Genomic DNA, 12140 nt, shown 5'->3' on the forward strand with positions numbered 1-12140 from the left:
GTTTTCTTTTTCCTTCTGTGAATAGCTATTAGTACTATAAAAGATTGTGTTCAGTCAGAGGGAAAAGAATTCTATTCAGAAACTTGTTCGCTTTACACAATGAACTGGACTGCTCTGTGCCCCTTTCACTCTTCTATGCAAATCCTGACAAAATGGTCACTTCCCAAAGTTCTGCCCATTGTAAAGATTTCCCTGTACCACTGTCTTTCAGGGAGGTTTTAGAGTTGGTAAGACAGGTGTTATAATGTCGTAGCTGTCCCCTTGTAGATGGCATTTGCATACCACGCAGAGCCATCTATAAATCAGGTCCTAACCATCTCATCCTCTGACAGCTGATCATATGGTATACCACACAAGGTCTACAGTGCATTCTGGGAAAAGAAGGTAAAATAGCAAGAATAGGAGCCATAGGCATCTGGGCAACTTCTCCATGTAACTTACTTGATGTAACCTCATTTAATTTACACAAAATAATGTCTTCTCTGGTTCAATCATGTACTTACTATTTCCACTTAATGATAGGCTGTTGTTCTGTATATCTAACCTTATGATTCAGTGGATCAGATAGTACCCACCTCAGGATAGGCATCTCAGGTTACATGGGAATCCGGTGCCCCACGGTGAAGTATTCACTTTCCACTAAGGCACAGTAGCAGGCCAAGTGCTAGTTTTCAAAGGGAGAAAAGTTATCTTTAGATGATAGCAGAGTCTTGCTCCAAAATCCCAGAGCCCTCTGCTGCAATTCACCTATGGGGGCCTTCCAGAGATTCTACATGGCATTTGTTTGGAATGACCATCTGCTAGATCATATGGGGCAGAGCAGCCTGCCCAACAGACTGGACCTATTACAGAGCTTTTTCTTGTTCTAGGTCCCACTTAAAACTTAGTAGATTTCTGAGTCACTCAGTAAATGGGCCAGAGGAACATATCTAATTGTTTCTCAAAATCCAAAGAAGAATTGGATTTTCTTCAAATTAGGATTCTGTTCATTTGTCCCTAAATTTTTTTTATCTTGGACTTCAGAAATGTTTTACTGAGTACAAAGCAAACAATGGGCTAAAATATTATACAGAGTTAAGGGGGCTGAGCAAATCAATATAAAAATATAAACAGCTCAATGATGAACTAGACTTATCAAACTTTCTGTTTATACCTAAGGCAATTTTAGAAGTGAAATCTTACCCAAAAAGTGTTTACACAGCACTGAAAAGAAATACTAAAATAAAATTATGTAATACAGCAGGGACCTGTTCAATAGGTAAGCCTATTTACAAGTAAGAATCTCTCATTCTTATAGCACAGTCCTGTTTTAATAGAATGGTTAACTCACATTCTTGTAGAGTTAGTCTGTAAGGCCTCAGTTCTGCCATAGGGGCTCCAGGTGGACCTACTTCCACCAGAGAACTATTTATACTGCCCTGTGAACACACATGTATACACCCCCTATCTTGAGTGAAAAGTTTATAGCTCATTCAATTTTATATCTACAGTGACAATTAGTAGGCACTCCATGTTAAATTGCAAGAATGTTAAAATAAAATTATTTTATACCACTGTTAATATGTCAAAGATTACCACATATACCCATTCCAAATTAAAAACACCAAACTACTACCAAATTTACTGTGGTTTTCATAATACAGCACTTTGGGGACTTTCTAATGTAAATAAATACCCTACATTTACTAATTTTCAGAGTAAATGCACAAATTTAGCATTCTCCATGCAATGGGAAACTTGGTTGGAAGTTACTTCATTCTTTTCCTCTTTTTCAAAAGTGCATCGCATAGGGCCAGCTGCTTCTCTCGGAAGGACTGCTTGGCTTTGGACAGAACATTCTGGCTATATCGCATCATCATAAAGTTCTATTTTTTCTTCTCTTTATTTGTGGAACTGGGAAAAGGATTTATTTTGCTTTTCTTCCTCACAAATTCTTTTTGATCTGTTGGTCCAGCCATTGCAGTTGCTGGTCGTGTCTTCTTGTCAGACTTAGGTTTTTTATGAAGATGCTCAACATCCCGAAGAGACAGTAATTGGCCCCTGGGCTCCTCATCACTGCTTTTTTCAATATATTTCCTCTTTTGGGCCTTCCCTGGGGCAGCAGGGAGCTCTTTTCCCATTTGAGCCATATGGATTTTCTGGAAGTCTTCTTGAGTCAAGACCTGACTGGTGCTGATGGCTGCGGCCTTGGCCCTCTGCTCCTCTGTGGCCATGCTGCTCAGCTTCTGGAAGATCTCCTGCTGTTCTCAATCAGAAGAGTGGTGTACACCAACCCATTCACCATCAGCCTGCTCCTCTTCACTGAGACTGGTACTTTCCCACCCATCTTCATTTTCAGCACCCTCTTTTTCTCAACTTGTAGAACCTCTGTTCCTGGAATGGAATCTTTAGCATCTAATTCACCATATTCTTGTACTCTAGCGTCTACAGAAGCTCCTGTAGGTTTGCCCTGAATTTTTTCTGTAATATCAAAGGATTCAGCATCCAGAAGAGCTGAATCAAAGTTCTAGCAGACATCATTATATTCTTATCTTTGTACATCTTATACTGAGCCAGGTCTTGGAGAAGTTCCTCAGTGATGGCTAGAGCACATCAGTGTTATCTCCTTTATAGCACTGATATCTACTGTCATGGCTTCCCCAGAGTTCTTGTCAGTCCCAAAATTGTTAGCCACAGTCATGAGTAATGATTGAATGATCTCCAGAAGTACAAGGTGATGAGAAGCTTGTGCAGAAAACAGAAGGATCTTTGTTATTTCTCTCTGGAGGAGCTGAAGAAACCTTTGGAGGAAGGGGTAGAAGTTGAAGAGAAAAAGCTCATAGATTCCCACCAATCTGGAGATGAGATTCATAAGCATCATCTTCATTTCAAACCTCTCCTAAGAGTTCTCTAGCTGTTTGAGTAGTTTTTCTGCAAAATCTTGGGGGTCATGAATCAAGTGAATAGCTGAAAAGTTAAACACCTCAGGCTTTTTCTTATTTCTTTTCTTGAGCACTTTCATTGCCTTTTCCAACTTCTTATTCTTGAAGCTCTTCTTCCCTGTGGCATATTGCACAAGCAAGTCTCTTGCTGTGGGTCTTTCGTCCTCAGATTCCGAGTCTCTATCTTTTTTGTCATTTCCAAGGAAAAATGTCAAAGCAGCAACCAATAGCTTAGTGACGTTGGAGAAGCATGCAGTTGTGATAACATTGACAGTTTTGGCTTCATTCCAGATGTTCCTTCAGTGGAACTCAATCATCACATCCAAAGACATCTTGGCTGTAGTTGTATTGCTGTCTCTCAGCGTGATGTTCATAAAATTCTGTAGTACTGTGTTCACTTTATTGTTCTTGGGTTTAGCATTTATATTCTTAATATCAGTCACAATATGTGTGTATATAGTCTTTCATAGATACTTATCATGGCAAGGCAGAAGTTCAAGGAACATCTCCAGCAGACTTGATGGACTGATGAGGATTCTTATTTCTCAGTAAGATCAAAGCTCTGCAAAATGTCATTCGAAGATCTACATCCAAGACAGTGTGACTCTAGGAAAGAAGATCTTTAAGCTCTTGAGGAAAGTTACTCAGATGTTCTGGATAACAGTGACCAATCTGTGCCATAAACATCACCAGCTCTGCCAGTTCTTTGAAGTGTTTATTTGGTTGTAACTTGAAAATCTCCACACTGGACTGGTAGTGATTATACTGCCAGAGAAACTCCTTGATGTAGGCCGGCAAGTCCCTTTTGATAAGGTTCTGTAACTGCAGCAGGTTTCTGGGCAACTTGTTTCTGCTATACATGTTGGTTGCAGTCTGGCTCCTAGTGGAGTAGTACTAGAAAAACTTGTACCCTGCTGCAGCTCCCAAACCTAACCAGTAAATTTTTTTTATTATATAAATCTAGAAAATATTTTGTAAGCTTCTTATCTATTTCACTTTTGGGAACACCCTGATGATCAGCCAATTCCATAGGTTTACACAAGTCAGAGAGTTCTCATCACTGGGCTGTTCTGCTGTCCATTATGCTGAGTATACAGAGCCAGTTTAATAGACAGCAATCAGGATGATCTTGCTTCTTAAAAGACAGAGGTGCCCTAAGCTTCTGGCTCATCCTCCTTTTATTCACTCAAACATGAATGCAAGCTATTAAAGTAACACTCTGCCTTCCAATATTCATTTAATATATACTATCTTAGTTACTTTTCCCATTGCTAAAACAAAATACTCAACACCCAAAGATAAAGGCAGAAAAGTTTATTTAGCTCACAGTTTGTAGAGGTTTCAGTCCATAATCAGCTGGCTCCAAGGCAGACTGTCACATGACAGAGGGGCAACTGATCATGGTGGCAGGAGACAGCAAAAGCAGGGAGAAAGAGGCAAGCTTCTTTCTGTCCCTTACGTTGTATCCAGTCTACCAGGATTAGGTCAGTGCCAATCCAATCAGTGGACTGATCCAGCAAACACCTACCCTTAATCCCAGTACCTTTAATCCCAGCATTGCACTGAATTCCTCACATCTTCTAGATTCAGCTACTTCCAGAAAAACCCTGTGAGTGCTTGAAGCTTTGGGGGTGCATCTAAACATATATCATAACACATATTCAGGTAACAATTTAATCTCAGCTGCCTAAACTTTTCTCTAGAATCTGCAATGTGTCACTACCCTGTGTGTTGCCTTTCTCCTTTGTGCTAACAGAGGAGGCCAACCAGGTCCTAATTCATTAAGTAGTCTTCTACAAGTATATACACCCTGTCTTTGGCAACTAAGTGCTGTCACTTGACTTCTGTCATTCCATGATCCAATCAAATACATTGTCTTTAAGTTTCATAATTGAATAACTGCAGTCTCCATTGTAAGGTTTAGAATACAAAGAATAACAATGAAGGGTTCTTCAGGATGCTGGTGCTCCTCTCATGACACTGTTTCTCAAGATGTTAATGAAGTGTCATCCCAGTGTGACACATTAAGTGTGACAAGAAAATCCACTCCACTCTCACTTCCCTGATCCATTGACTGTCGTCATCAATAGTAAATCATTGGACAGAAGGCATCTTTAACTCATTCATAGTGGGCTATCTTTTGATCCTGACTTCTGACAACTGACCAATTAACTATTAACACCTTTCTTTACTCCTATGAGGTGCAACATTAAATTCAGAATCACTGCTTAATTGGCCCATATCAACATACTCAGCCTGATCCAAGTGTATATTTTTTCCACCATTTTTCCACACCCAGGAAACCCATTCCCACACTTGCTCATCAGACCTCTGCTTAGAAGAATTAGAAAACTCAAGAAAAGGTTCTTGACCGGCCTGATAGTTCAACATACCAAAGCATCTGCTTAGACAGAGCGTAGTGGCTGGGGTTCGATCCCCTGCATACTGTGTTGGCCCCACCTCCAGGGTACACTGAGGCAGCTATTGAGACTGGGCCTGGTGGTGCATGCCTGTAATCCCAGCACTTGGGAAGCTGAAAACAGGAGAATCACTATGAGTTCAATCTACATAGTGAGATTGAACTCATAGTTCAATATGACTATAGACCCTTTAGACCTGTGCTAAATACAGAAAGAACGAAAAAAGAAGAAGAAGAAGAGTTTCTTTTGGAGAATAGTGGAACTCCTTATGAGTCACATTATGTCCCTCAAACTTAGGAGCCCTCTGCAATTTGAGCCTTGTTATAGGCCTAGACGCAAAAAGGGGAGGAGAGGGTGGGTCCTGAGGAGTGTCGGCATTATCATACTTGGTTGGTCCACGCAGGATTAGTTCCCTCAGGTATAGAAGGAGAGGCCAACACCACAGGAAGTAGAGGTTGGGATACCTCTACCACTGTGTGTAGAGAAATCTTTTCCTCTGGCAAAATAATCTAATTAGAATCTAGGAGCTCAACATCCTCAGCCTGACAAGATCCTCCCAAACACCTTAGTCCCAGTTTAATGGGATCCCATTCTTTTCCAGAGCGCCTTCACCTGTACTTTACAGACTTTGAGGCTGAGCATTAAACTTACACTGTAGTTCAGCCAATCAAAATATGAAGGCTTGTGTTTGGGGTTCTGCAATCTCAGCCTATAGCTAAAGAAGAGATTTTCTTTCAGGACAGAATTTAAACTTTTAAACATAAATGTGTGTCTACAGCTGGGAATTTGAATCTTTGAGCTCCTTATTTTCCTTTATTAATTTGTATTCACAAATTTTCCTATGGATGTTTTGAGCTCATTGTTTTCTTTCACTAGTTTGTCCAGAGACGGTAAGAACAATCAGCCAGCACCACTACATTCCCCATTCTGCCAAAACCGTTCAAAACTTTCGTGTATTCCTTACATCTCCCACATGGTGAATTAGGATAATCAAACAGATCTACCTTGTGTAATACTTTAAGCTCTTCACACCAAGGACTATCAGTATTCCCCACAGAATCAGAAGATCCAACTAAAGGAAACACTAACAAATTTCAGCCTTACAATTCTGTTTCTCCAGAGCCATTCTCAGCACCAAAATCTGTATCAGTCAGTGTTTACTAGAGAAATAAATTTAATAGAAGATATACAAATATTTAAAAATTATAAAATTAGCTAACAATGGCCACACACAGAGGCAGGTGTGGAAGAGTGCAAAGGGTCTGTCTGCGTAATCTGAAGCCTCCAGTTAGAGGCTAAAAGCTCACTGCCATGTCCATGTGAGTCTGTCTTACAGGCTGAAGAGTCTCCACTGCAAGCCAGAAGACATCAATGAAGCTGAAGGTAAAAACTAGAGCTCCCCTGAAAAAAACAGCAGCAAAGCTTCCTTTATGTCCCCATTGCAGCATATCGGTGACAGTTTTTGCTAGGGTGGGTCTTCCACACCCAGAATTATGTTCGGCCAATTTAGCTGAGTATTTCTTACTCAAGTTAGCATGTTTAATTAATTACACTCCTCTAAAATTTTAGGGGCAATTTGGCAGTCTTTGAAGAGTAAGGAGTTTATGTAGATCAATTCTCCCTTTTCCATATCCTTTGTCCTTCCCATTGATACCCACAGGACGTGATTCTTTCTAGTGCTTGAAATAAGGGTGTGACAAAAAATCACAGAGAAAGTTATGTTAGGTGCAGGGACTGAAATATTTAGCCTCTTCCTCATTCACACAACCTTGTAGCAGCAGGGCCTGATGTAATCTGGCATCATTTTGCCCAAACTCAGGACCTAGAAAAGGCTTGGCACATTTTAACACCATTCTTCAATTCCAGTAAGATTTTGATTACATCATAGATCTGAAAATTTCATCAACAATCCTGTTCCTTGGTTATTTCTGAGCATGTTAAACAAAATGAATTTTTGATATTCTCAATTCTCAGAAGAACATACTGTCAGTATTTCTTTGTTATGATGAATGGGTTACTTAAAGATGGGAAAGAAGTATTAACTCCCTTGTTCTAAGACCCAGGATAACTATTTTCTAAACCGGCTTCTTTCATGTCTGAGAACCACAGTCCATGTCTCCTCTTATATCTTTGTGTGTGTGTGTGTGTGTGTGTGTGTGTGTGTGTGTGTGCGCAGTGTCTCATTATGCAGCTGGGAGTCATAGTGATCCTCCTGATTTCTGCTTCCCTAGTGCTGGGATTACACGTGTGCACCACCACACCGGGACTCTATTGCTGGCTCAGTGCACCCAGGGGCAGGCCCAGCATAGTGTGCGGTGCCAGGGATCAAACCCTGGCCCCTACACTTACCTAAGCAAGTGCTTAGTCTGCTGAGCTATACTGCCAGCCTTTCCTCTTATATCTTGATACTTAGTGTCCCTTTGCTCCAAAAGAATGAGTAAGGAAAGAATTACTTTTTAATTTAGATGTGGTGGTGCACAGTTGTAGTCTCAGCACTCGGAAGGCTGAGGCAGGAGGATCACCACAAGTTCAAGGCCAGCCTGGGCTATAGAGTGAGTTCAAAGTGAGACTGAAGTATGTAGGGAATTCTTGTCTCAAAAGAATAAAAGAATCCCTTTCTAAGCAGCATGGCCTCACTCCACACTGAAACTCACTCCTGTTTTAAGCACTGAAAGAAAAAGACCTGGCTTAAACTTTCTGCCTTGGTCAATGGTTTGAAAAAGAACACAGATAAGAAAGCAGGGCAGCAGCTTCCCAGGTCAAAGCCTTGTATGGGAAAGTAAGGGAAGAACTAATAGAAATTCCAAACTGATTTGGATAAATTGAAGAAGAGACAGAACTGGCTTTAGAATTTGTGGGAACCAAGACCATACATAATTTGCAGTGCCCTCCTTAAGGAAAAGAATATTAGATTATAAATATAAAATTCAGTATGACTGTTAGTGTTTAGAACAAGAAAAAATATAATAAGCTATGAATTTTTAAAAATTGGCAAAAAGCACAAAAATCTGTAAGTCTAAAATTTAAGATTTTTTTCTTTAGTTAAATGTTTAAAACACCTCTTTAATGCTGTTTCCATACATGTATTAATTACCTATATTATAATATTATTTAATGGAGAGAACTAAAATGTAATTTAGTCTTTCTTCTAGATAGTTGGTTCAATTATTTTTTTATTATCCTGAAGTCCAAAAAAGTTTCTTTCAATTTCACAAGTTTGTTCTCATTTTGTCACATAAACATTTGGACTGGATTCATGATTGGTGAAATGTCTAGGCTTTCCTTTCACATAGGACTTGCTGTAGACACTATTTGTAGTAGTGTGACAGTTTGTATCTAATAAGAATAAAAGCTTGGGAAACTAAGAAAAAAAACAAGGTGAACTTAAATATTCTGTATTATATAGGTTGTTCTTGAGTGCAAAGAACTACACTTTGAGCAGTCTTCATTGCGGACCAAATCTTCGATGGTATTTATTTTGATGGATGGAAGAATTTCTCATTGCCTGGCATGGAGCTGTGCACATTTAAAACACCGTGTTGCCAGGCATGGTGTTGCACATGTGTAATCACAGCTCTTAGGAGGCTGAGGCAGGAGGATCAGTGCAAGCCTGCACTACATCACAAGACCTCTTCTCCCAAAAAATGTGTTGTTTTTTTTTTTCTAAATTAAAAATACCAGTTTTCTTCCACTCTTCCATGCTTCTAATGCTGGTGCCAATTATCGTGTGTTGCCTGACTCTGCATGTTTTATGTCTTAACACTGGAGAAATCAGCCCTGTGGCTTCAGGGAGTATTCCTGGAACTCACTTTTCATCAGTATGGTTATTCATAACTCAACTGCATGTGAAACTATCGGAAAACCACATAAATAAATCCCATTTAACCCAAACTAAATATATCTCCAACACAAATTCCATTAAACCAAATACAAAACACTCTCTCAAAGATACTCCCAACATCAACTCAAGGAAAATAGAAACAGAGGATGTCAGAGTGGAAAGAATCAGCAGTCTTAACTTACTAAGTATCTTGTTTTGCAAATTTTATGAACAAATGACTATTGGAACACATTCACAGTCCCCTCCTGGGATTTTAGAGGAAGCCCAAGCAAGTCAAGGATTCTGTAACTTCAGCATCAATAAACGTCATGGCAAATCTCCCTATAGCACCACACTCCCAGGGCAGCAGCAAAAGACAGAAACTGGGAGTAGGTAGGTAATACACCTCTCTCCTTACTGATAGGTATGGAGTGAGACCCCTCTCTAAATGAAGGGCTCACCTGAAATCTAAAAAACAGCAAGGGGGAAAAGAATCATAAAATTCAGTTTGTCCAAATAAGGCTGAGTTTAATATCTAATCTGCTCTTGTGGGTATAGAAGTTGCACTAATCAAATAGAGTTGCAGGGGTGGAAAAGCACTTTTGCCTTTGATATTGACAACCTGTTCTTCATGGTTGAAAGTGTTTCCCTAAAATTTATGGCTACCAAGGAACTCAAATGTGACCTTATTTGAAAGCAGGTGCATTGGATATGATATGCTCCTCAAACTAGTCCTTGTGTTGAAGGCTTGGTGGTCGATAAGACTTGGGGGAAGTGACTGGGTGAGAACGGCTCTAGCAAAACAGAATAATCTACAGAGGAAATCATGACTTGGTGGCAGTATGGGGAGGTGATGGAAATGGGAGGTGGGGCTTTGTCAGAGGGAATGGGTCATGTTGGTGTGACCTTAGGGACTGTGTGTGGAACCCAGCCCAGTCACCCTTCTCTTGTCTTTTCTTTTTTTTCTTCTCTTCCCTCCTCTTCTTTCCTTTTTTCTCCTTTCTTCTCCTCTTCTCTTCTTTCCCCTTCCTTTCCTTTCCCTTACCTCCCCTTTCCTTTCCTCCCCTCTTCTTCCCTCCTCCTCCTTTTTCTTCTCCTTCTCCACCTCCCCCCAGTTTGCTTACTTGTATGTCTGTCTGCCTGTTCTTTGAAGACAGAGTCTTTCTAACCAGGCAGACCTGGTCTTAAACCCATGATTCTCTTGCCCATCCTCTTTGTAGCTGTCATTACAGGCCTGGATCACTGTGCCAAGCTCAATCTATACTTTTTGGAAGGACAGGAAGCTTCAGGACCAAGTCAGTGTAAAACAGAACAATCTTATTCCACTCAATTTGATGCTGTCACAGTGCTGAGGTGTTCCACAAAGTCTAAGACATGGGATAGCCGCTGCTACTACCCTTGACAGTCACCTGGGAACACCTGACCAAGTCATGTTGGTGTGACCACTCCTGACCTCCCATTTGCCTGACCTGGTTAGTCCCTCCAGCCGGGCATGGAAAGTTTACTGAGGCAGTAAGAGAACCAAACGAAGGAGGGAGGGACACAACAATCTGAAAGTCCTGGGTTCCACTGTGGTGCAATCTAATTTAAAGAGAAAGTTGGACCTCGTGATCTAATTTCTAGTTCCTTGATTTCATGAACAACGCCTCAAAGATGAAGTGGTTTGGGGATTTTGTTGATGTTCGTGGCCAGAAACTTCTAGTTTCATCTGCAAGTTCCAGGATCCCAAGATTTCGGCTTCATATTTTCAATTAGATTTCGTCTCCCCATCCAGCCAGAAACCATGAACAAGTCTCTACTTTTGACATTTTTTCTCAGTTCCTGGTTAAATTCAGAGAACTGCAATCAGTGCCTCCTGATTCACTTTATATAAATCCAACAAGTACATAGAGGAAGTTGCTAGGAACAGAGATCAATGCATCAAGGATTTTATAAGAAGTCTTGGACAATGTGCTTGCTGCGGCAGCACGTACACTAAAAGTCTTAGACGAGAACTTCTACTAATAATTAGAAAAACAGAGCAGCGTCACTTTGAGAAAATACACAAGAAAGAAGGCAGAGTCCACCCACAAATCCCTACCAGTGGCTCAAGCACAAGGGAGGTCAGATAAAGATCACTGTGGTCTAAAGAAACACGAGCCAGACTGTAGATGCTGAGTAGGTGAAGGAGCCCAGGGGAAAAGAAGACATTCCGAGCAGGTGGAAGGACAAGACAGTTTTGTAGAAATGAAGCTCATAGTCCAAAAGCATTTCTGTCATCAATAAGCACAAAAAGGAGGTAATGCTGGGTGAGTTGATTGGAAACAGGTGACGTGCTCTGTGCAGAAGAGTGTATATTTCAACACGTTAAGCAAATGCAAGACCAGCCTGAACTATATAGCAAGACCTTGTCTCAAAAATCCAAAGAGAAAAAGAAAATCTTAGGGGCCGGGGAGATGGCTCAGTGGAATAAGTGCTTCCCTCGCAAGTGCAAGGGCCTGAGTTCAATCCCCGGTTCCGCCAAAAAGAAAAAAAAAAAAAAGCCAGAGAGAAAGAGAAGAAGGGAGAGAGAGGAGGAGGAGAGGGAGACAGGGAGACAGGGAGGGAGGGAGAGAGAGAGAGAGGGAGACAGGAAGAGAGGGAGAGAGCAAGAAAGGGAGACAGGAAGAGAGGGAGAGACGGACAGGGAGGGAGAGGGGAGCAAGGGAGAGGGGGAGAGAGAGACAGAGAGAGACAGATGTCCTCTGTCCTGAGAGTTCTGTGCATGTAACTGACACCAATCAACTAAAAAGAATATAAGTCTTATTACTATTTTTATATGCATGATAGCTCACAGAAAAGAAGTGAAAAAAGTGGTTAGTCAGGGACTTATATACCATTTAACAAAGAAAAGGGAATTTGACAATTAACTGTGGGAAGGAGCTTAGGAAATATAGAGGGGAACTAAGAGAAGATAAAGGTTATTTTAGATTTCTCCTCTCTCTCTCTCTCTCTCTCTCT

At 40.8% G+C, this 12140-nt stretch overlaps 1 pseudogene; it reads right to left on the reverse strand.

Moving 5' to 3' along the window:
• Positions 1 to 1748: 1748 nt before the first annotated feature.
• LOC101582492 lies at positions 1749 to 3512 on the reverse strand (annotated as a pseudogene).
• Between the last annotated feature and the right edge of the window lie 8628 nt (positions 3513 to 12140).

Source organism: Octodon degus, unplaced genomic scaffold, assembly GCF_000260255.1.
Source record: "Octodon degus isolate 3935 unplaced genomic scaffold, OctDeg1.0 scaffold00114, whole genome shotgun sequence".
Lineage (NCBI taxonomy): Eukaryota > Metazoa > Chordata > Mammalia > Rodentia > Octodontidae > Octodon > Octodon degus.